This window comes from Ischnura elegans, chromosome 7 (assembly GCF_921293095.1).
Source record: "Ischnura elegans chromosome 7, ioIscEleg1.1, whole genome shotgun sequence".
NCBI lineage: Eukaryota > Metazoa > Arthropoda > Insecta > Odonata > Coenagrionidae > Ischnura > Ischnura elegans.
The window spans coordinates 74,781,203-74,806,805 of record NC_060252.1 but is presented as its reverse complement, the minus strand read 5'-3'; positions in this window follow the sequence as shown (position 1 = coordinate 74,806,805).

Genomic DNA, 25,603 nt, shown 5'->3' with positions numbered 1-25,603 from the left:
AAAATCGTAATGTTAAAGAAAGCAAATAAGAGGTACATTTTTTCTTCAAATTGAATTGAAGTGATGGATAAAATACACACCATTTTATACGTCATTAACAGAAGTTAATTTAAATGTTTACATAGTAAAATTATAATGTGTACATTATAATCTATTGGTGTTAACAAAAAGAAACATAATGAAAATGAGAAAGCAGGAGCAATTTCCACAATTTTACATTTATTAATACTATTGGTATTATGGTATTAATAAATGTAAAATTGTGGAAATTGCTCCTGCTTTTTCATTTTCATTATGTCACGTTTCCACTCCATCTCGCCTGAAACCTCAGACTATATAAAAAGAAACATTTTTCAGGCTTTTAAAAATACGACGACATCACACCATGTAGCGCACAAATAATTTTAAATATTCACAGAAAAACTGGCTTGCGTAGATTACTTTTGATATATAAAAAAGCAGAATGATGAGAAAATTAAATGAAAACAGGGAGATAGTCAACAAATAAAAAGTCTGCAGCTTATATAGAAATAGCATTGCTACCAACATTATAGGTATTAGACGCTCCATCCACTCATTAATGCATATTACGCGTCTGCTTTCTAAATAAATCAAGTTTTCATCGTGACGGATAATTTCAGCGAAATTCAGGTTCAATTTTCTACACCTTAATGAAAATACTCTACAATTTTATCCTAAAGGAGTTAGAAAGGAAAATAGTATCATAATTTCGACTTCTATTTTTTTTACCTAACGAGAGTCGCTCAGCCTTGCAAAAGTATGCTAAACGTAAGAGCGACATTATATCAGTGCGTTTTTTTTCGGAGCATTAAAATTCGAGTCCTCTTCTTTTTGTTTACTCCGCACACATTAATCTACATTCAAGTTCTCGGTGATTTTGATTATGCCCGCGCCGATTTCGAGGTAAACGTGTTGGTGCAAGATACGACTCCGAAATTAGTTCGAGAGCCCTTAATTCCTCATCTCGGCGTCCGTGTCGCTGGATTTGTGCGTTTGACTAGAGCCGATTTAAGTGGGCAGCTTATTCCTGGGAAACTGGATGTGAAACGTGCTTCGGGATAAACTTCCCATGAGATGGGAAGAAACGGAATTAATCTGAATGGAAAGACGGTGAGTGTTTTCGGAAGCTATTAGCCGGGAATGACAAGGAGGGTGAGAAATATGAGGAGTGCCGGTTCGTAAACAATGCATGGGGAAATGAGAATAATAATGCGAAAGAAAGGTAGAATATGTTTCAATTCAGTGAGAGACCTAGTTAACCGTTTATAATCCAATGTTCACATTTGGGAACAGATTTATAAAAATTCATGAAAATTATATTTCCTATCTGTGATTACTTTCATAGCTTTTTTATGTAAGTAAGGTGTGGTAGTATTTTTTAAAGTGGATTGCATGGCTTGCGTTTACATTGGTCGTTTATTATACCTTTCCAAAATTGGTTATTTTCATCACCTCTGTATTGAGTATGCGGTTTATTCGATTTTTTCCCCACACTCCCTCTCCAGTAACAAATGCTCATTTATTCAAAAGAGCAATATGTATTACATTGTTAAACTTAGTTTTTTGGTTAAGAGTATATTTATTTCTCCAGCGATGGCAAAATTTTGAGGCGTGTTCCCACATATTAAACTTGCTTAAAAACACATTTAAAAAATTTTGTTCCGGTTTTCTTTCGTAAGATCTCCTAATTACTTGTAAAATAAATAGGTTATGCAAAAAAATAATAAAAATCAGAGGTAAAGTTAGTATGTTTATTAAAGGGTTAACTAAGCTAAGCTTATACTATACTGCAATCCTATGGTTGTTTCAATACAGCCCTATATTTTCCCCTATCCCAACCATATGCTTAGTGTGGTTTATTTCAGACCTGCCGCGTGAACACGGCGAAATTCACATAAATTACCATAAGATAAAATTCCCCTGGACCGGAAAATGATCTTTGGCTTTCTGAGCAGCTGCGATAAACTTCTACACGCTTAACTACTACACTATCCAGGTTCTTTAATTTACCGAGGTTCGACAGTGCTTTCCAAGCTAGTTTTTCCTGTGAATATAAAAATTTATTTGTGTGTCATCGTTTTTTTATTAGTCCTAAAAGTGCTACTCTATTGTTGACACCAACCGTATTTGATGCACACCTCATTTTTTTAAGATACCGCCAAATATAACAAGTACCACATGTACCGCCAAGTGCGGCGTTAAGCTCTAAGCCATCTTTTAGTAGTAATAATAATAATAATTTCAACCTGCCATATTAAAAGAAAATTTCTCAACGCAATAGAACAGTAAAGAGTTACCTTTGATGAAAACCCGTGCTCTTTACAATAAAAAAAAAACAGAGTGAAAACTGAAGAAATTTTTAGGAAAAAGATAATAATACTAATTTTATTACTCCACGCATGATTCATTTTCTTCAGGTTAGTTTCGTAATCCCGTTGCCTCATATGACAACCTTCACTGCGGAACCTTCTCTTGCATATAGTGATCCACAGCTTTCCATATGTATCCGTTTCCTTATCTTGAGTATTTTGCTCTTGGAGCATTAATTCTAGTAGAGAGTGAGACGCGTAGATCAGTGTGCCGCGAGACTGGTCCCGGAAAATTTCCATTGCTAAATTATGGCAAGGAAAACTGAATCCGATTATTCGACGTCGGCTCATTGGAAATTCCGAAACTTCCCGTGGGAATTGTTGAAACCCAAATATCATGGTGATCCCTACTCTGCTACTTGCAAAGCTTTAATTTACGTCAAAATTTTAAGAGCTTCATTGCTCGTACTGAATTGTTAAATTTACTTTTGTATCCTTTAGAAATGTTTATGTAAAATATGCCTTCCAATTACATAGCGTAAACTAATTTTTTTAATTTTAGTAATATTTTTTTTGGTCAAAGCATGCATTTCTTGCGAGAGATTGTTATATGCGGTGAATGCTACAATACATCATTGGCATAAATCGTTGCCCACGCAATATAACCCACAGTTTTTTCTCCATATCCCTAACCGTTTCTTAAGGCCTGTTTACACGGTACATTAACACGTACGGGTTAATGTCTAAATGTATGAACGCGAGAATGAATGCCAAAATGCACCGTGTAACCACCCAACTTGTGCGAATGCATGCACAGAAAAAAGAACCTGTTCTAATTTGGCACATGTTCCGTTCCGGTCCACAAAAATCATTCACGCAAACGTACATTAACTCGTACGTGTTAATGTGCCGTGTAAACAGGCTTTTATTCACTTAAAACCCCATTGAAACTTACTATATCCATAGGTAAGAAAGGAAGATAACGTATCTTAATGTTGGAATTTGGGAATCTTTAAGCATTTATAGAAAACTTAGGTGTTCAGTGATTCCGTAGATAATATTTCTTTCAACTAATTCCAGGAAAGAGGATTTAGTCAAGGTTGGACATTGGAAGCATGATTGGGTTTTTATGCAGTAAAATTTTGAGGACCTAATTTGAGGTCCTACGAATATTTGTTTAAAACTGTCTATCCAAATACATAAGTTACAAATGGTTTTCAAACAAATCTTTGTTTATAGTGCGAAAGAACTCACGTTGTAATGTCCCACTTAACTTCATTATGATTTACATAAGTGGGAAGGGAAGGCAGAGGAAGGGGACAGACTCAATTATAATTAAATATTTATAAAATACCTAGGATTATAATAAGGGGGGTCCAGCCATGGTTGTTCAAGTTGTAAAATTTTAGCGTGGAAATTTCAGGTGAATGAAGCCAAAATTTTAAGGAAATTATAACAGCGCTTTATTAGTTTTTAAAATTATTTTCTTCAAAAAAGTTTTTATTTTAGCTACATATGTTATACTAATATTATTTTCGTGGGTCTAAAGAATATTTTTTAATTGTCCTCATTTTTCTTAAGGAATATTGCGATTTGTGCATCAAAGAAAGGCAGCTGCCCCCTCATGCCTTCCACTGGGTATGGGTACGGGTATGGACTGGTACTGGGTACGGGTACGGGTAGGGTATGGACTGACTGTTGACTCCCCCACACCCTCACTATGAGTATGAGGTACGCTCGGTAAGTTCCGTTTAGACATAAAAAAGAGCAATTACTGATATTTCAAATAAATTTATTGCATACATCTCATCACTCGTCCACTATTTTTCCACGTAGATCCCGTGATTTTTCAAGTATTTTTCATAGCGCGGCACAAGGTTTTGTTTACCCTCTTCGTTGAATGTTGCCACCAGTGTAATCATCCATGAGGTAACATATTCTTTTAGCTCTTCGTCGCTGTTTTTGATCATCCTCCGTACAGCTAAGATCTCACTCCAAGTGAAATTCACTTGTTTCTGCATCAAAAGTTTTTTTCTTGGCGGTCAGCGGTACAGCTGCGACGAAGAGCTGAGAACACGTTACCTCATGGATGACTACACTAGCGACCTAATCTGCGAAGAGGGTGTACAAAAACTTGCGCCACGCTATGACAAATACCTGGAAAATCACCGGATCTACGTCGAAAAATAGTGTAAGAGTAGCAGGGACATATGCTGTATATTCCTTTGAAATGTCTCTACTTGTTCTTTTTGTACTTCAAAACGGAACTTACTTTCCGAATATACCTTGTGTAAGGGGCTCACAGAGAACCAATTGATCACCTTGATAACGATTATCTACTGTCGGCAACAAAACGATGTGCCTTTGTGCTTTGCAAATTTATATCTGGACTTCATTGCATGCCACAATAATCTATCTACTAATCCATAATCTATAAAAATATTGATATTTGTGAATGTCAGTAACTTCTATCAATGTCATGTTGCCAAACGGGGTCGCGCAGGGCCAATGCTGGTTATTGGGAAGCAAAATTTCGCGCCCAAGACGTGGCAGCGCAGCATTCGTTCGCTCCGACATACTTTTTTAATGCCCATGTATAATCTATGCCACATAAAAATCATGTATTTTCGGATCGTAGAAAGTTTTCAAATAAATTAAGAAGTGTTTCTATCAATTTTATTTTTTCTTTCGGGGTAAACTGTAGGACTAGATAGTGTTGAAACACTTACGTTATTTTACAATAAAATATGCGTTACAAAGATACTCAAAGGCCATTTTATTAATTAATATTAATGTTTTCAACTTATTGTGGAAGATAAATGTTGTAGACGTAGTAATTTTTCCTAGGTTGGGGTACAAAGTTCATGAAGTTGACAAAACGGCTAATTTTATGGCGCGTTGAGTCATTTGTTGCACTCGCGTGTCTAAACTTTTAAATTTGTCATAAAAAAAAGAATAAATCAAAGTTGATAATAAAATTTTCTTTAAAATGAATATTATTCATTATTGTGGCATGCACTGATGTCCTGATATAAATTTGCAAAATACAGCGGCACATCATTTTCACGCCGACAGAAGTATTTGAAACCCAGGGTCGGAGTAATATACTTTTGTGGAACCTTACTGAGTGATTCAATTCAAACTATAGATATATGGCACCACCAAATGAAGCCTGAGCACTTAATATATAAAATCTTTGTTTATTACGAGTTATACAAAATCACGTACTTTATACATAAATTGCCAGTACGAGATTTTAGGCCATCAAGGATGGATTGCGAGAAAATTGAAAGACTAAGCCACAACCGGTTGAGAGCATCAATCCTGCGCTAAAGGTGCACAAAGCTGTATGAACCATGAGCCTCCGTATAATTGCTTGGGAAGTTAGAAACCTAGTTATTGATGTTGTGTTCTCTACAGTGACCCAGAAAGTAAAACATTCATGGCTTGATTCCCTGTCCAGGGGACATTTTTCTCGTGGCAATTCATGTACAATTCACCGCCGTTCACGCGGCAAGATTTGAAATATTACTCATCATGTGCTGTGTTTCTGATCGATATTGCAATAGAAATTAATGTGGTGAGCTACATTTTTTTCAGCACTGTTTCATGGCATAACGCACTTTTGTGTATTCTCTCAGTGGAACATTCGACACTGAGATTCTTCTGTAAGGATTATTGCTTCTTGCTTGAGGACTTGCGTCCTGCTCCTTAGTCCTTTTCCTATAATCCTTGATTCCGGTTCTTGAGCACAAACAGTGGATCCTAATGCTCATCTCCGCAATAAGTCGTTTTGTTTAGGCGCCATCAGATTTGTATCAAAGTGATTTCCCGTGCTCCAATCTGTGGATGAAAACTTCAATCCTGAATTGTTTGCGGTCGATACTATTGGTTATAAGGTTCCCGCAGCTCATGTTTATTTTCCTGGGTTCTTTACAACTTGCATTGATTTAAGAATATTCGTAGTTTAGTATGACATGTTCTGAAATCATTGAGATTGGCATCAGAAAAGTGACCTGTAAGTATTTGCAGGGATTGACGTACACTACCACAGTAAATTTCACGTGATCGTGAATATTCCGAGATAAGACAACATTGAAAAGCATATCACGTAGGTAAATAATTAAAGCTGCAGGATGTTAAAGTTACATAAAAAACAAAGGAGGAAATGCAGTACCGCGGAAAACAAGTCATCATAAAATTGGTTCTGCTGCAAAAGTTTTCATTCCACCAGTTTTTTTATATGTAATTTTTACACGAGCCGTGGATTCATTTTAATCTCTTTAATCTTCCAAACGGGATGGTCCTGTTTGCGCACAGCCCCATTTCGGAGGCATTCGCAAAAATACAGCATGCAATCCTCTTGAATGACCTGAATTCTTGGTGAGCAGAAAGCATTCCAGAATACTAACAAAAATAATGTATTGATAAGAATAACATAGGTTTGGATGGTGTAAAAGCCCGTTTTCTTCCATTTTTCGAGTGAAGAAAAATATTTTTTTACTTTAAATGCACTACACATTGAATATTAAGTATTTAAAAATTATTTTATACGTTTTATTTCGTGGCTTAAGTTGTTACGAATGTTTTAATCGTCAATGCAACCAATCTAATAACATAATTGTGATAAGATAATTATATATCACGTCAGTATGCACTGAAGTTCTTTCCTCTTTAACTGTGATTACTGAATTAAAATTTGTAGTATATCTATCTACATTCGATTTCAGTTGTTCTTAGTTTACTTGCAAAGAGCACTCTTTATGCTAGTACAATATCAACTAATTTCATTATATTTTATTCTCTCATACGATCTTAGAGACCCAATAAAACTTTTAACTACCTCAAAATCTAATTTAGAATAAAAATCCTGTTGCATCTAAAACAGTGAAATACCTTCTATGTATTATGCACGTTATCTCTATTGAGAATAATTAATATTTGAATCTATATTTTTAAATTTCGCGTGTATCAACGACGTTTTGAGGAACCATACGAGTACTTAATTATAACTTCCTTGCTTGTTGAAATGGTTTGAGAATCGTTGTTGAATTTCTTATATATATTTCCATGAGAAGTTATCCTTTTCGTGCCCCATTTTGAATACACAGTTTAAGAGGTACATCTAACCAGATTTTATTATTCTAGTGGATTTGGAAGAAGTCAATATTGACTGGCTGGTAGTAATTTATCAACCAGTATAAGTGAACAAAGTTGAAGGCCTTCTCGCTGATGAATACAATCGAAACGTTAGCGAATGGATGACAGGATTAATAGATGTTGAAGCCAATTTTATGAACGCAAAGGCTAACAGTATAATTTAAAAATGTATGCTCATGGCTTTTTCTAGCTTTAGATAATCCTTTTGTGACATAAATGCTTGGCTTTGAAAGGTCAACTATATTTGCAGAATGTGTTATTTTCATGTTTCAGTGTCGATCAAAAGACCCGTTTGGAAGATCAACAACTCCGCTATTGAAGTGAAAGGTTGAAATAATATATTATATAAGCCAATTCAGTATGCATTTATATTGAAGGCCAGTACGTATTTAGATATTTTGTTATATTTTTCCTTTGAAATTCAACTACTTTATTAGATTTTTCACCTTTAATCCATCTTAGTAAACTTAATTTTTTCACACATTACTGATTTTACCATGAAAAAGCATATTGTTCCATTAATTCAATATAAATTCTATTCTTTTGCTCTATGTAGACTCACTTCATATTTTTTCAGCATTAACATACATATTTAACGTTTTCCAAATGGGTTAACTTTCCTGTCATTAGTGGATCCAAATATATTTTCCAGACTGCTTACGATACAATACAATTTTTACGGACTGTATTCTAACCTCAGTGTTACTACACCCACAGCAAACAAGACAAAAGAAGTTCCAGAGATTTTTAGAGGGTAAAATTATCAAGTAAAAATACATTTAAATTGATCATGAAGAAATATATATTTACTAGCACTCCTTTTAATGAAAAGTGAGCGCTTAGAGAAAATTTATTGATTAGAGTGACAAAGGTTTTGATGGAGTAAAAGCTCGTTTTCTTCCATTATTCGAATGACGAAAAATGTTTTTTATTTTAATTTAAGTACACTTCAGTATGACCTAAATATTTAAAAAGTATTTTTATACGTTTTATGTCATGACTACCAATCCATGAGATTTTTTAAATCGCGAATCCAATCAATCTAATCACATTGTTGTGATAATACACACTGTTAATACGAGGGCGTTTTTTTCAACCTCCGATGGGTAATCAAGAGAAGACGAAGTAATTGATTAAAAATTATTTCATAGCTAAATATTGAGCACATTTGTGGTGTCCTTCCGACATGATTGCCTCGGCGATTGAGGAATTGGTCGTGCCTGTGGACTAGCTTCATTTAACCTTCTTCATAGGATGTTGCCGCCAATGACTTCCAATAAATCTGTTCTTAGTCCTGAAGCTCGTCTCCCGTTTGAAAAATCTTCCTTCCTAGAAAAATCTTCATTTCAGCGTGAAGATGGAAGTTACACGGCACTACGTCGGCATTGCATGGTGGGTGTTCCAAAATGTCCCATCCACATTTCTGAAGAAGCAGTTAGGCAGCATCAGCGCTGACATGACGGGTGTTGTCATTGATCAGAACACTTACAGAAGTCAGCGTGTCTCCTCATTTGTTTTGAATGGGAATGGGTGTAATGTTTCGTTCTTGATTGTTTCTGGCTTTACTTTGTGAAAATCCATTCTGAACAATAAAAATGTATGGTACCTTTTCACAGGATTTATTCAATACGACCGGATTCGTCGCAGAGGCGACATCATCAGGTACAGAAATCGTTATAATAACAGTTATTTTGTTGTTGTTTATCTGGTTGCTATTACGCGTTGTTAGGGGAGGGTTCCGTTGGGGTGGGGGCGTTACTCAGCTTCAGGGGAATTTCCAAGAGGGGAGAATAATTGACAAAAATATTTTCATTTGCTAAAATTCCATTCTTGATTTGCTTCCTAATCTCCAACTCCTCTAAGCAGTCCATCCTTCTTCCCTTTTTCTCAAGATGGAGAATTTCCGGAACAAAATCGCTCCTGTGGTCACTCTCCCATAGGTGAAACCGGTCGTATGGAATAAATCGTATGAAAAAGTACCATAACTTTTTATTGTTCAATTTCACACTCTAGCCACAGTGCATTAAAAAATCCTCTTAGATCGGCATAAAGGTCAATGCTGAAGCCATTCGGCAAGTTATCTGGCTGTCGCTCCGCAGTGCACACTGGTAGTGAGAATCAATTTAGGCAGTGTTGCTCATGAACTTACGGTTAGAAATGACTTGAGCGTGTGTTGTGGAGGGTGCGCATTTGCCCTATCCGCGCAGTACCCGCCTTTCGCTTGCATGGTGTTTTTGCTGAACGATCGGAGTTTGAAAGAAAAACCGCCCTCACACATTTATTTCAGCAAAATCTATTGTTAAAAGGTATTAAAAATAATGTCATTTCCCTTAGTGTTATAAATAAATTAGCGTGGCAAATTATACTCCGGTAATGAGCTACCCTGTTCACATTGATACAATGCCTTGAACCGTCGGGTCACAACATACACAGATGCACTGCGGGTATTAATATGCTAGGATAACTTTATTGGAGAATAATCTATTCATTATTCCCAGTTTTTTAACCTAGCAATTAGAACATTTTATGACTTATTCCTTTATAAAATTTAAATGACATATTTAAAAATTTATGTTAAAGTACATTCATCTTATTTAAGCGGTGACAGGTATCCAGAAGTGATTTAAATTATTGTGTATCGTCATTTTTATCCAAAATATTTCACAAATGTAATCAATAAATATCCAGGTCCACAATAACTGTAAAATTTTCACAATCAAGAACTTTTAGTCGTGATCTGGAGGAAAACCAATCAATCGTTTCATCATATATTTACCTCTTGCTGAAAAAATTCTCTTCTTGATTCCAAATGTTATTTTTACTTTGTTCCGTTATTTCTCCAAACTTGTGATGGTTCCTTTAACTATCGGCAGGAAACTGACCTTTTGTCTTCGCCAATTATCAAAAGGTCAAAGTCGTAGCAAAACAGATGTCATAGGTTTCCTCAATCTACACACAAATTGTTATTTCATTTTCAGGATTATTCCTGTTTTTCTTTCTCATCGATGTCCCATCATTGGAGAGATCACACATAGCCTCAGACGCATCCATTTCAGTCTTGAAAAGGTCACGTGAAAATCCGTTGGGAAAAGTAAATGAATTATCTAATTAGGATTTATAACGACCACTTCGCCATAGGCTCTTAGTTCTCTCTCTTCTCACACTTTCACATACTTACGTACAAATCCACTCTTCTCTATCAACACTGTCTCCTCACAATGAAGAAAGTTTGGGCTCTTTTCTTTGACTTTTTCCCGCACTACTTTTTTCATGAGGGTGGCATTGAAAGGTTGCGGAGGAAGGGTCGGACTTTTGAAGGAGTTTTGATAGTGATTTCCAGGAGAAAATGAACACGAATAGGAGGGGAAAGAGTTGATTCTGTTTGCACTGAGGTCGGAAATTGAGTGGCGTGTGACCGACCAGGTAACGTAAAGGCAATTCCAGAGGAAGTATCGATGAAAGGATCCCACGTTCTACTTTAAAAATGCAGGAAAATTTACCATATTGATCAATGCTTCCAAATGGTCTGTTTCTTTAGAAAAGTGAGTACTTTGGAATCTAAATTATTAGTATGGGATAGAGGGGAAGCTCTTTATCTCAATTTCTTCTCCTAAATAAATTTTTAAAGTTATATCCTAACCATAAGCTTCTTAGTATTTCTAAATAATATCAGCAATATACTTGGATGTTTAAAATGAGAAATTTAATATACAACTCTTTTCAGGAAATACTGAATATTTTCTGTTTATAGGATAAAATTGTTTTTATCATTTCACTTTACGTATAAATGCTTAAAGAGCAAGTGGCTATTTTTCGAGAAAACAATTGCGAAGACTTTAAATGGAATTATTGATATGTAGTTCGTCAAAAGTACGTATCATAAAATATAGGTAAAAATTTCTCGTGAACTCATGGTATCAGGTGAATAAGACATTGTGCATTGTGTAGTGAAATACGTTCCAAGGAATAAAATTCATTGTGCATTTGAATTTATATTCTACGACTTTTAACTTGCCTATGTTTTTGAAAGAGCTATCAATTTTTTTATGGCAAATTTGAGTTTACCCTTTCCAATTTCGGGATTTTTCAATTTATTTTTCTCATCTGATTATGTATTACACTTTCCACGTTGGCTCGAAAGAACCGCTATCTTATATCATCTTTCATTTTATAGAGCTGTATTTTTGGAAATTTTATGTGTAGGCGATAGTATAAACAAAGAAGTTTCTTTTATTTAAACCATTAGGACCAAAGTGTCTAGAATATGTGTCTACTAATAAAACGCATATAGCTACTTTTTTATATATATTGATTTCAAAACCATCTTCACTATCTGAAGGAATTTACTGTCCACGGATATGTAAACAAGAAGAGCACGATAACTGCGCAGTAACGGATAGTAATTTCAGCAACGGCTTCTCAACTGCGTTCTAATGTGGGAATTGGAAACAATTTGAGTAGTAATTATGTACTCATATATAGGATCTATCAAAATTATGATAATTATTTCTAGTTTTTAGTGTTTCAGTACAATTGAAGTAAATTTCAATGAGAAATAAACAACGCGAAAAGAAACAATCCATCGTCGTAATCATCCAATTTGACCCATAAGATATATTACACGATCCACCTTTTAGTTAAAGCATCATGCGCAGAAGCCGAAGTGAACTTTCATGTAATTTTCCTCAGTCTTTATACTTTCTTTTATCGTGAGAAACGAAAGCCTTCTCCCGGATGAAGTTCGGCTGTTTTCACTTCTTCTGCTCTATAGTGTGGTCTACCGCTAAGCCAATCGTGAAACCGTTTGCTCTCCTCTTAGATTGTATTGATTGATGACAAACATTTATCTAGCTATTCCTGTCACACTCAGCTTCAATTTTTCAGCGGTCCTTTACCGACCGGTCGGGAGAAATGATTTATCTCTCAGTTCCCCCCGCCCGAATGGAATTGCCGCTGCTGCACGAGGGGAAAAGCCTATAGGGTCCATTCGCCTCTTGTCGCACGCAGTTACCTTCTCAAGCGAGACGCGTAACTTTCTTTCTTACCTCGACCGCAGCTCCAAAGAAAGAGGCAGCCTCGCCAGCTTTCTCTCCGGCCTTGGAGGGTGGCAGAAATCCCTTGAACACTTTTTGCTTTCTTATGTCCAGGCATTTCTGCTACAGCCCCACAAAATCACCAAAAGAATAATAAGGAAAGCAAAATAGGGCAGTTAGATAGAAAGCGAGAGGATTCGACGCGATTTCGAAAGGAAGGTGTGGACTCAAGCGTGGAGATAAACACGAAGTATCTAGAAAAAGAAAATTTACTTTCTACGTTCGTTACCGTTTCTTTCGGGGACTATGGGTGCGACAATAAAGGCCGCGCTATACACGGTGAATGATCACGCTAAATGATCATCTGAATGAAATCATTCGCCGTGTATAGCGGAAAAATTCACGGGCCGTCATACGAATGATTATTAGAAAATGTTCTATTTTCGCTCACATGATCCCGTGAATGACGGCAGTGCTCGAATGATTATATTTGTATTCGAATATCATTTCATCATTCAGCATGATCATTCACCGCATAGTGTCGTTAATATCATTACCAAGGTCTTTAAAATGGTGGAAGTGTCATGGTAACGAGATAACCTTTAAAGAAGAAGCTAGGATTCGTGAAGCGTATTGTGGGATGAATTTCGGGCGAGAAAGTAAAAGAGAGGTGCTATTCTGCACTCATTTCGCCACGCCTTGAATATGCAGTGAAAGCATGGAATCTGGTGCAGATAATACTTAATCCTTGAACTTCATAAAATACCAAGGAAAGCTGCGAGATTCGTCAAAAACTGATACAGGAAGCCTTACACAATTTTTAAAATAATTAGAGACTCGAAGGCTACACGCTAGGTTTAAACTACTTGGGGAATGGAGAATGCATATCTTTCAGAGCAACCCGGAGAACATCATATGAGAAACCCACTACATTTCCAGGTCCGATAGAAAATCTAAATTAAGAGAGATATTTTACCAAACGGATAAGTATATAGGAATTCCCCCAACAATAAGGAGTTTAATAAATAATAGAAGCTAGTTAGAGCGTTTCCTTTTTAATTGTCAACGGCTGGTGTCCCAGCAACCTCCGCCACATACCTATTTAAGCGACTTTCAGGGTAGTATGGAGATGTAGGATACAATGGTCAGAATAAGAGTGGCATGTGGAAAGCACCAAGTGAATTTTTTCTTCTATATCGCGGTTTCGCATAGTTTTTCAGCTAACCTTAAACACTGTATCTACCTCTGGAGGAATATTGGGGAAGTTATGAGGAAAAATATGAAAAAATAAATTTACTTGACATGATCCACACAGGCACATTTTTCTGACCATGGTTTTGACGCAGTTATATTATTTTTAAGATTATGTACTACTTGGTGCTTTACACCTGATATGAGCTACTGCTTTTTCAGCATAGTCCAGATACATTCAAAAGCCGCAATAATTCATCAGACATCAACACCTATCAACATAAAAACTTACTAATTATTGAGGGAATTCGTTTTCGATTCAAATTTTTTAGAATAAAAATATTTTTCTTTTATAAGTATTCACATTTTCTGGAATAATTATCATAATTTAGGAACAGAACAGAACGTAATCAAAGAGAAATTATAAGAATAAATTTTGTAGTTATATAAATATATTATTATAGAAATGAATATATTTCGTATCAAACCGAGCGGCATGCTTAATGCCCTCTGGGATTGTATAGAGAAGTGTTCGAATTGCGGAGAATGAAAGCTTTGGAGGGAGGCATGCAGGTATAAAAAAAATAATACGGCATTGTGAGAATAGGGGAAGAAAAATGAGAATGGTTCGATCTCCGCAGCTGGTTGACTTCAGAGCCATCTGCGGGTGGTCGTCCTAAGCAAACATGGAAGAAGATAGTGCTGTGTGTGTGCGATTCCAATCTTTCCAGGACAAATTGACATTGTGCAGATGACCCTTGTAGTTTCAGCCCCCTCTGTTCAAGTTTTGTTTCTTCCCTATAGAATTTTCATTTGCCTCTCTAGTTTTTTTTCGCACCTCTGTAACGAGCAAACGCAGGAGAACACGCCTTTCTTTCAAATTTATGAACTCCAATTATTTTTGTTTAAGGTTTTGATAATAAATGAAGTGAGCAAGGTAATCACAAACTTGAACGGATGTTTTTTCTGCGGCTGATGAAAAAATAAATTGTAACATAATATTACATATTAAACTGTATTTAGAGAAGGTTTGTTTTTTCCTACATATACATATTACGCCGCAAGCCGCCTAAAAGCGTGTGGCAGGGAGCGTTAGGAGACCAGCCGTTTCCATAAAAAACAAATGCTCGAACATATTACGACTTTACGATACTTTACGATTAAAATCCGTCATGGTTTGTGGGAAAACGAATTCCCACATCTATCTGTTCGGCAAAATATCTCTTAAATAATCGCTTCTGTTGGACCTGGAAATATAGTGCTGCTCTAATATTATGTTCTCCGTGTCGCTCTCATAGATATCCATTTCCAATTTTTCAAGCAATCTATGGCTAGCGTACAGCCACAGAGTCTCTAGCGACTCCCAGCATAATTCGTTTAACATCTGGGTAACACTGTCTGTACGCCCGTAGCAGTTTTTGACGAATCACGCGGCTTTCCTTAGTTTTTTTTAAATTAGTTCACGGACTTAAATGTTTTTAATGACGCTGGTGATATAAAAGGATTCAAACGGGTAAGACTTCACGCAAACAATTCGCCGGGAAAAAATTACATAATTTTTTGAGTGTGCCTTGTTATTATGACATAACATTAGAAATGATAGCCGATATTAAAGTGCCAGTATGGAACGCGCGAAATATATTTTCTCCTTAGCAGCGGTTTCACAAGTTTAATATTTTTTGCGTAATAATAATTGTCTTTATTTGAATATAATACTTGGTCCTTCTAATCCATGGTACTTGTTAAAAGGTTCCATTTATCGTACATAGTGGCATATTTAAAAGCATATCATTTATATTAAATTTCATGTTTCAACGTCATAAGCAAAAAAAAAACAACAGTACTATCACACAAAAAGTTTTAGGAACTATGAAACCAAAAGTGCTAAATTTTTCATAATTTTTACGTTAATAATGATAATAATAATCATTATAATAATGATAAAAGCTCACGAAAACGAATTTAGGACTATTTGGTCCTTCCTTACTATTAAGCTGATGGAAATGCACTCCCATCTATGACCTGGATGGGAGAACGTCCACCATGACCGTGTTCGAACCCGCGACCCTAGGATTAGCAGGCGAGGACCCTACACCGTCGCCATCGAGGGCGACATTTAAGTCGTAAATGTTAAGCAAAACATTGGCAAGATGGTCGGCTGATTTTCTTTAAATTTTGTATTGACCCAACACTAAAAATAACATGAAATATACTCATATATTGAAAGGTATGTTAGTGACGCACAATGGGCAATGAACATACCTACCTCGGTTACAAGTGCTATGTCCTCCAATCTTCTAACGCCATTCGTCTTTCGACGCTGGAGGGTAACCAAAAGGCTAAGGCACGTCAGTATGAACCTTAGCGAATCATTTTTCGTCACACGAAACTCTCTGGGCAAAAGAGACCGCTCCAGTGATTTGCTGGGACGAGCCTATTGTTGTGCTGGATCGTGCGGCGAAAAGATTTCAGCCAAGACTCGAATCCGCTTTTAGGCTTTCACAAATCTTTCGAAGGAAGTTCGATGCGAATCATTCCAAATTCTTCTCTTCCTATTGGCTTTCTTTAGCCGCAAGACTGCAATGCGGGGAAAAATCCTCCGTGATACTTTTAATATTGAACCACAAAGGACCTTCCCACATTGGTCATTTAAAAAAATGAAGATTTTACGTTATCGAGTGAAAAAGAAATATACCTTTACTAAGGCCTGTAAAAGAAATCATTCAGTGAATCGTTCAACATTAATCTTATTTCACACATAAGCAGTATTTTCACGAAATAAACTGTATGAGATGTATGAAGGGTGCAAAAATAGATATTCAGTTGATATTTTTTGTTCTTTTTTAGCCTAGAAAAACACCGTGGAAAAAATTTTATCATACGCTAAAATCCTCTTTTCTCAAGAAAATAGGGAGGGAATTTGATTCTGAATCGAATACTTTTATGGCGTCCCAATCCATTATTATATGTTTTTGTTTTTATCGTTTTGGTTTTATTACTTTATAGTTTTATCGTGTTTGTAGTTTATATTGGTCATTTTGCATTGTTACAAGGGTGTATTCATGCTTTGAATAAATATACAGTCATTCGGGCAGGAATTACAATAGAGTGCACAATGCATTGAATTCGGTGTGTTATTTAACTCTTTTACTTTAATTCCGTTACTTGAACTTCCACAAGAACCCTTACTTTTATGGTCATGCTTTAAACAATATAATTTTCTTCTGTATGTGTGCCAGCATGAACTACGTAATTCGATGTTTTTATGAAACGTTTTTTTTATGGTACCAACAAACTTTTTTCTTCAAACCAAGCGGCAGCTTTTGTCCTCTCAGGGAAGGTATTGAGAAATTAGAAGGATCAAGTGAATCAATAGCAGGAAAAAATGAGTCAATAGTGAATTCAAGGCAGTTTTTTTATACGTCCGCAAGTCAACGCGCGGTTCCGCACACAGAATAACCCTCACGGTCGCTGAGCAGAAGTCACTGATGCCAGCAAAAACGCGAAAAACACCCGGTCGTCTCTCGGGCACTACCTTATCCCACGTTTTCCTCTTTAAAATGGGCACGACGGAGTTCAGAACGCTGCGCGTGCAGTCTGAGACAACTAAACCATGTTCTATTTTACTCTTCCCTGATCTTACGAATATCGCCTGATGTCTTCCGTGGGTTGAGTTTAGAATATTTCCTTCCGTGTCGCCTATGAGAAATAAAGAAACACTTTTTTTAATTTTTGGCACTTTTATTTCAACCAGCATCTACGCTTTTCACATCATTTCAAGAGATAATTCTTGGTAATGAAGTCCATTGAGTCACAAATGATAGGGAAATTTTTAAAAAAAGTGGAGAATTATATAGCTGTCACACCAGTCAGCTTTTTAGATGAGTATTTACCGGGTAAACTCGTCCATTATCGATTTCTCACCTTTGTATTATCTTTCTGATCTTTATCGGGCAAAATTAATCCCCTGTTGCTTTTCTTAACACCATTTCCCCAGACATATTCACAATTTTTTACATTTTACGCCCTCGCCAAAGTTTTCCTCCAACGGGTCATTTGATCATTATCACCAATCATGATCGCATGTCTAACCTGTCCAATGGCAGAGCTTATCGATAGATCCTGAAATGGAAGCTAAATAATGTATTATCTGATCGAAATTTCGGCGCCTTATTTGGCGTCAGCGACGCCGGCGAATTTAGGGATGATTCTATACGGCAGAGAATTTAATCATGTTAACATCAATCACTTTTAATTGAAACAAGAATTTTGTATGAACAGCGAGGAAACGTCCGAGTTTAATGTCAAGAAAATAAATGATGTTTTGAAAAATTACCATCATATGGTTGAAATTCTTTATACTCTAAAAGAGTAGTATCAATTTAAACCATAATTATCTTAATTGAAGTAATTATAATTTTCTTTTCCAAGCCAGATATTATGAGACACTAACTTTTAAATGAGAAAGAAATGAACGGTTTCTATTCATGAGTTATTGCTTTTTACGCTTATAGGTGACATATGCTTTTAAATACAGAAGATTATTAACGTATTTCAAAGTCTCATTTCTTCGCGGTTGTCAAAAAAACTGATTCATAGTTATGAACGCTATGCAGTTGTATTTAAACTGTGAGTCTTTTCCTTAGTCTGGCAAAAAGGTTATTTGAGATGTATCTCGGTGAAAATATAACATTTAAATTGTATATCACACTAGGTAAGTCATTTCCTAGGGATTTTACATATATTTCTCTTTTAAATAATTTTACTGAGTACGTACGCTGTGCATCTGCGTCGGTATTAAAGCTAATGTTTTTATTTTATCTTTTATACGTTGCAGTTAATTTCTAGCCGTCTATTGAGCTGAATGGAACTTAATGTATTGCAATTATATTTTTTTGGTCAGCTTGCATTCCATTTCATTTTTAAGAATCTTTCTCACTTATTTCTGTAGATTATAGCAAAAAATCGTCAAATACAGACATTAGTTTGACTAAACCGAGGATTACAGGTGCTTCTATTCATTAACATACCTTGCTTATATACGCTTTTTCAAGCGAAGCGTTATTCCTTCAGTATCATCGATAACAATATTTTTCTGTGTCCAAAGAAAGAAAGCAAACTGTGAAACAATAACCTTGCATTATAATAAAATATGTTTCAAGGGTAAAACATGTTTTCACTTCAATGTTAATAAAAATATGGCCAAAAATCAAATTATGGCTTATTTACAGGTAGCAGATAAAAGCAGGAAGTAGCATAGCATTGAATACGATGTTGGATGGAGATTGATTCACTACAGCAAATTGTTTTCTTTTGGAATTATACCAGAATTTCTCTCAGATGATGACGATCCGATTATGATGATAACAGCGTAATGTTCGATAACACTGGTAAACACGATTTTTGGCGCAAAAGGTTCATTAACCGATACTAATAGGGTTTTTCGCGCTGATTTCAAATATGTAAATAGTTTTTCTCCATCACCCTCAGTTTTCATGTGATTCACCGAAACGTCCTGAAAATCCCGAAAAATTTGGTTTCATGCACCAATATACACTTAAAAGGACATAACTTCCACCCTAGTTATCGTAGAGCAATGAAACAAAAACCAGCGCACTTGTAATACTATACGTGTGAATTGAGACTGCATTTCGTTCCATTATACATCGTCAGGGATGGTATCCGGGGACCACAATGTCAAAAAATGCAATTTTGTTCCTGAAAAAGCGAACTTTCTGGACGCCCAGTGATATATATATATATATATATTTTTTTTTTAGTATTGTCAATTTTATCGCTCATATATTATTAATCAGGATTGTGTCGTGAGTAGTGGATCGGAGCGCGTGCTTTATAATCGCACACATTCCTACTGTAGTAGCGTTGTCAGTCATTGTTGACCACACTCGCTCGTCAGAATCACCGACATTTCAGTAGCAAGCGTAAGGTGACAGAGGACTTGAATAACCGGTACGAAGTGAAGTTGTTTTCTCCTTCTTCAGTGTGCGGTGCTGTGCCTGTGTTTTACGTGTGAGACAAGATGCCCAGGAAGTGCGTTAACCACCCCAACAACTTCTGTTATATTTGTGGGGAGTTGACATTCAAGTCGCAACGTCGTTCTTTGACCCCTTTGGTGAAACACTGCTATGAATTATACTTCGGTTGTAAAGTGGGGGAGCAAGACAAGGACTAGGCGCCAAATATATGTTGATCGACATGCGCGAAACGACTCGCAGAGTGGGAAAAGGGATCGCAGCGTCACATGAACTTTGCTGTACCCATGGTTCGGCGTGAACCACGAAACCACTCATCAGACTGTTACTTCTGTGTAACAAAGATAAGTGGAATTACTGCAAAATCCAAGCATACAGTGAAGTACCCAGATTTGCCGTCTGCAATGAGGCCAGTTGCTCACAGCGAGGACTTACCCGTGCCAGCTCATCCACCACAACCACCAGTGCACTTTGAACATGAGGAAGACACCCATGTTGAAGAGGTACAGCTGCATGATCCTACGTTTACGGCAAGTTTATCTTCCAGTGAACCTCATCTCCTAACTCAGGGTGATTTAAACGATCTTATTCGTGATTTTTCCTTGTCGAAACAACAGTCCGAACTGTTAGGTTCAAGACTAAGTGGCTGGAACTTATTGCATCATGACACAAAGGTGTGTTTCTATCGCAATCGTCAAAGAGAGTTCCAAAATTTCTATTCTGAAGCAAATGGTCTGGTTTACTGCAACAACATTGAGAATGTGATGGATGAACTTTGCCATGAACTTAAAACGAGTGAATGGAGACTATTTATCGACTCGTCAAAAACGAGTTTGAAGGCTGTGCTGTTGCACAACGGGAACAAATTTCCCTCTGTGCCTGTAGCTTATGCTACTCACGTGAAAGAAACTTATGAAAACATGAAATTTCTTTTGGACACAATTCAATATGATATATACAAATGGATGATGTGTTGCGAGTTAAAGGTTGTTGCCTTGTTAACTGGTCTCCAGGGAGGCTACACCAAATTTTGCTGCTTCCTATGTGAATGGGATAGCAGAGACAAGACACAACATTACCTCAGAAAGGAATGGCCACAGTGGCAATCACCAATTCCTGGACAGAAAAATATTGCGCATCCTCCATTAGTCTCCTCAGATGCAATTATTCTTCCTCCTCTGCACATAAAGTTAGGGCTGGTCAAGAACTTAGTGAGGGCTATGGACAGAAATTCAGATGCATTTCGCCATTTGAAGGCACTATTTCCTCGGGTAAGTGACGCCAAAATCAAAGAGGGAATTTTCGTGGGACCCCAGATGAGAATTTTGATGGGTGACAAAATGTTCGAGGATGGGTTACACCCAGTGGAAAGAACAGCTTGGGGGGCACTGAAAAGTGTGATACGGAATTTTCTGGGGAATAATAAAGCAGAGAACTTCCGATACATTGTGGAAGAAATGTTGCAATCGTACAAAGACATGGGGTGCAACATGTCGCTGAAAATTCATTTTTTGGACTCGCATCTGGACTTTTTTCTTGACAACCTTGGTGCTGCCAGTGACGAGCATAGTGAGCGGTTCCACCAAGATATAAGTGTTATGGAGAAGAGGTATCAGGGGCAGTGGAATGCAAGAATGGTTTCTGATTACTGTTGGACACTGAAGAGAGATGTGAAAGATGCGAAATACAGAGGGAAATCCATCTCCACAACATTTTAAGGTAAGATGATACTTTCTTACATGCTTGCATATTTCTATAAATATGCTATCTTTTCTAAAACTGAGGGGGATGGAGAAAAACTAATTACATATTTGAAATCAGCTCGGAGAACCCTATTAGGATCAGCAAATGAACCTCTTGCGCCAAAAATCGTGTTTACCAAAATTGCATTTTTTGACATTGTGGTCCCCGGGTACCAACCCTGACGATGTATAATGGAACGAAATGCATTCTCAATTCACGCGTATAGTATGACAAGTGCGCTGGTTTTTGTTTCTTAGCTCTACGATAACTAGGGTGGAAGTTATGTCCTTTTAAGTGTATATTGGTGCATGAAACCAGATTTTTCGGGATTTTCGGGACGTTTCGGTGAATCACACGAAAACTGAGGGTGATGGAGAAAAACTATTTACATATTTGAAATCAGCGTGAAAAACCCTATAAAGATCGGTTAATAAACCTCTTGCGCCAGAAAATTTTTGTTTTTATGTAAACCAGTGTAATTGAAATTACTTGGCATATTTGATTAGCACGAAAGTCATTGTGGTTACGTAATGCGAATAAAAATTTAGGGAATAATACTTATTATTATTCGCAATTATTATTAATAGCGAGCCCTATTTTACGATTCTTACGACGAGGCAAAAGCCTAGGTTAACTCCGGGTAACTCAGTCGGCAAGGGAAAATGTGAATTAAAGGTTGGAAATACAGAGAAGAATGTGGATTTTTCTACCATGGAGGAAACCGAGGGCGATGGAGTAGTACGGCGTCCACAAGGTCCCTCGTAATACGAGTGTAGTGGACAGTGATGGGGTCACTACAATGGCGGGGAGGGGATATTGCCCGCAGTTCACCTGGAGGCCACTGCGTGTCGCGAAATCCCACGAGACGAAGCAGGACAGAGGGGACCGCACAAAATGTATAAGGTTTGGCTCGTAGAGGCCATAAAGGGATGCCTTTCTTCCTTATTCGATGCGCGCTCCTGTAGCGGTGACGGTCGTGGGAGGTCGAGGAAAGCGCTCTGTATTGAAGGTCAAACTAGAGTAGAAAGAGAACTAATATAATAACAGCACACTCATGAATTTAGGCAAATACTTATTCTTTAAAGAATAGGGAGTGCAAAATACTCAAATATTAATGACAATTGAACTTTAGAAATTGAAATTCTCCACTCAAATCTCCTATCGGCTTAATCTATTCACGCAAACTTATTTCTTCTCTTTCACATACTCCTTAACCTGTTCAATATATTTTGCTCAAGGTCTTCTTTTCGCAGTCTTACCATCTGCTTGTCCCCCGAAAGCTGTCTTCATCAGGCCACCATGTCTCAAGATGTGGCCCATAAGGTTGTTCCGTCTTCTTATCAAGATTTTCTTGACTTGTTCTGTAACCATGTTGAGTGACTAAAACGGCACCTTATTCATGCATAAATTGGAAAGAATATTGAATACATAGGGCTATAAGCTTGTACCACTATCCAATGAAATAACTTAAATTTTGTAGAATTTTTATAAGATGCAAGTGCATAACATGAAATAAATGTTGATTTATGTGGACGGATGTAATATATATTATCCCCACTTTTGAGGTTGAATTGTTAGTTTCAGAGAATGAAGATGTTTTTGGTTTGTTTTTAAGTTGTCCAAAGGTGTTAAAAAATTTTATCTAAACTTATTTTTAAAATAACAATAAACCTCAGTTAATTACAACTACTTTATTTATACCATATAATATTAATAGCTATATTATATCAAATTTTTATATTTATATTTATCACTGTTCTACTTGAACAATTATAATACATATGTAAACAAGTTAGCGAGAGGATTGATTTGCCTCTTATTTGAGGCTTGAATTTCCTTTTTTCGTCCGCCCTTGCATCTAAAATATTTACTAATCTAATTGGTAATGTAATTGTGGGGAAGTTATGAAATCACAGCCCATACATAATAGTGGAAGAGTTCCTTCAGCAGGCGAAACAAAAAGTAAACACTTTATTAGTCTTATGACGGCTAAGTTGAAGTAACTTTTTAGTTTACGGAATTTACGAATGGATGCCCTTCCAACGAATAACAAAAGGAAAAATAATACCAGTATCAAGGATCCGTGTGTAGAAAATACTCAAACTTTTAAAGAAATAACGATGGTATAATTGATGCAAAAAATTAATGCAGAATACAAGAAACATTAAGCTTGAATGAGAAAATATTTCTACTTTTTGCTCTCAAAAGCTTAATTTGCATAAAACGAGTGGATTTTAATACTTGCCTTCGGAAAAAAACGTATTTTGGTGGTTAAATAAAATTGATGTCTTTATATCAACAGATCATTTTAATCGACGCGAGAACAAACTTTTCCCAAAAGTGCTCGAGACATTAGCATGATTCGATTTTTCCTGCGTAGCAGGAGACTAGTGCGTAAAAAAAGATGAGGAAAAACCTTAACATGGTTGAGCAAATGAATTAAACATGGGACGGTTTGGTTTTTGTGAGACGCACGGAGAGAACTTGCTTTTCTTTAGGCGAACAACGGCGGGGGCGCTAGCCTTTGAGGGTTGCCGTGGAAACTCGAGACTTTCCACCATCCACCAATAGGAGGCAAGAAAGGGGTCCGCATGAATATTCATGTTCCTTCGCGGAGTTAGTGCCGCGTTCTGTTCCATTTGAGCGCTTCCATGACTACGCGTCTCAATTATTCAATCTTTGTCCGCTATCGCTGTTCTATCCTCTGATAGCCTTCTTTATCTTCTTCCTCATCGACTTAGCGGAACAACACAGGATCTTTATTTCCATTCTCTTAACTGCTTGGCTTTTACCCTTTCGGATGTCTTTTTCATGCGAACTGCTAAGCCTTTCCCTAAAATTTTATAATAAATTCCACACACTGCAATATGCCTTTAGTTTCCTTGACCCAGAGTATCTGGTCTTAGCAATTAATAGTACTAGAAACTTGATGGAATGCTTGTGCCATAGCATTATCAACAATCAACGGTAAACAATCCTAAGATTGATTTGACACGGCTCTCCGCTCAATTCTCCTATCAGATTATCTTTTCACACCTACGCATTTCTTCTCTTTCACATACTTCTTTACCTGTTTTAAACATTTTATTCACGGTTTTCCTTTCCCGTTCTTGCAATCTATTGCTCCCTAGACGATTGTCTTCAGTAGGCCTTCATGTCTCAAGATATGGCCTTCATGGTAGTTCCGTCTTCTTAACCAGGTTTGTATGAGGCTTCACTTCTCTCTCACTTCTCTTAGGAATAATTGTAGAAAAAGTATACTAGGATAGTATTACGGATAAATTGAGCCCGAGTACTAAAAATTACAGTAAAAAAAAAAACACCCCATTTTAACTCCACACTGCTCACTCGCATCTTGAACTTGTCGATATAGTTCGTAATCCCTGAGTCTTTCGAAATTAAAATAATTTGTTCATCTGCATAGTATGATGAATAAAATATATTTTCTTCCGATTTTGTCTCAAGCTCTTTCATTTTCTTTTCCGCCTTTGTGGGGCAGTGTCTAGATTTATTATTAAAAATGTAGGAGATAAACATCATACTTGTCTCCGAGCTCTTCTTATTTTAATTTATCCCGCCAATTTGTCTCCAGTTTTTATTAATGAGGCATTATAATCAAATAGGATCGTCAATGCTTTAATTTAGGCTGGATTGATTTCAAAGGTTGCTATATTCTCCTACAGTTTTTAAAATGGGGCATTACCATACCTATGCTTTTCGAGGGCTATCAAGACAATACGAGTCTCTAGGTGTCTTTGAGTTCACTTCTCTGGTGCAATTAACATATAGTCCTCAGAATCTATGTGATTAATTATTATTAATTATAACAAATATGTACACTATCAATACTTATAATAACGACAGAACTTCCCACGTATTTACACCTTGTCCCGGAATAATAAATTTCATTTTCTATTCTATTTTCTATCAATTGAGTTACTTTTACACTAAATTATTTCTATACATAATATGGCGGTCCAAAAGAATAGCTTCAAAGCATTATCATATTTCCCCTTGTAGGCGGATTAATTTTAAGGTGTAGGTGAAATTGTTGGTGAAATGTCAAGCTACGTTGCAGTTTATCGTTCCTTGCGGTGTAATGTAGTGCATGGAATTTTCAGAGAAGGAACCAAGCAAAGAACTTGGTGCATTT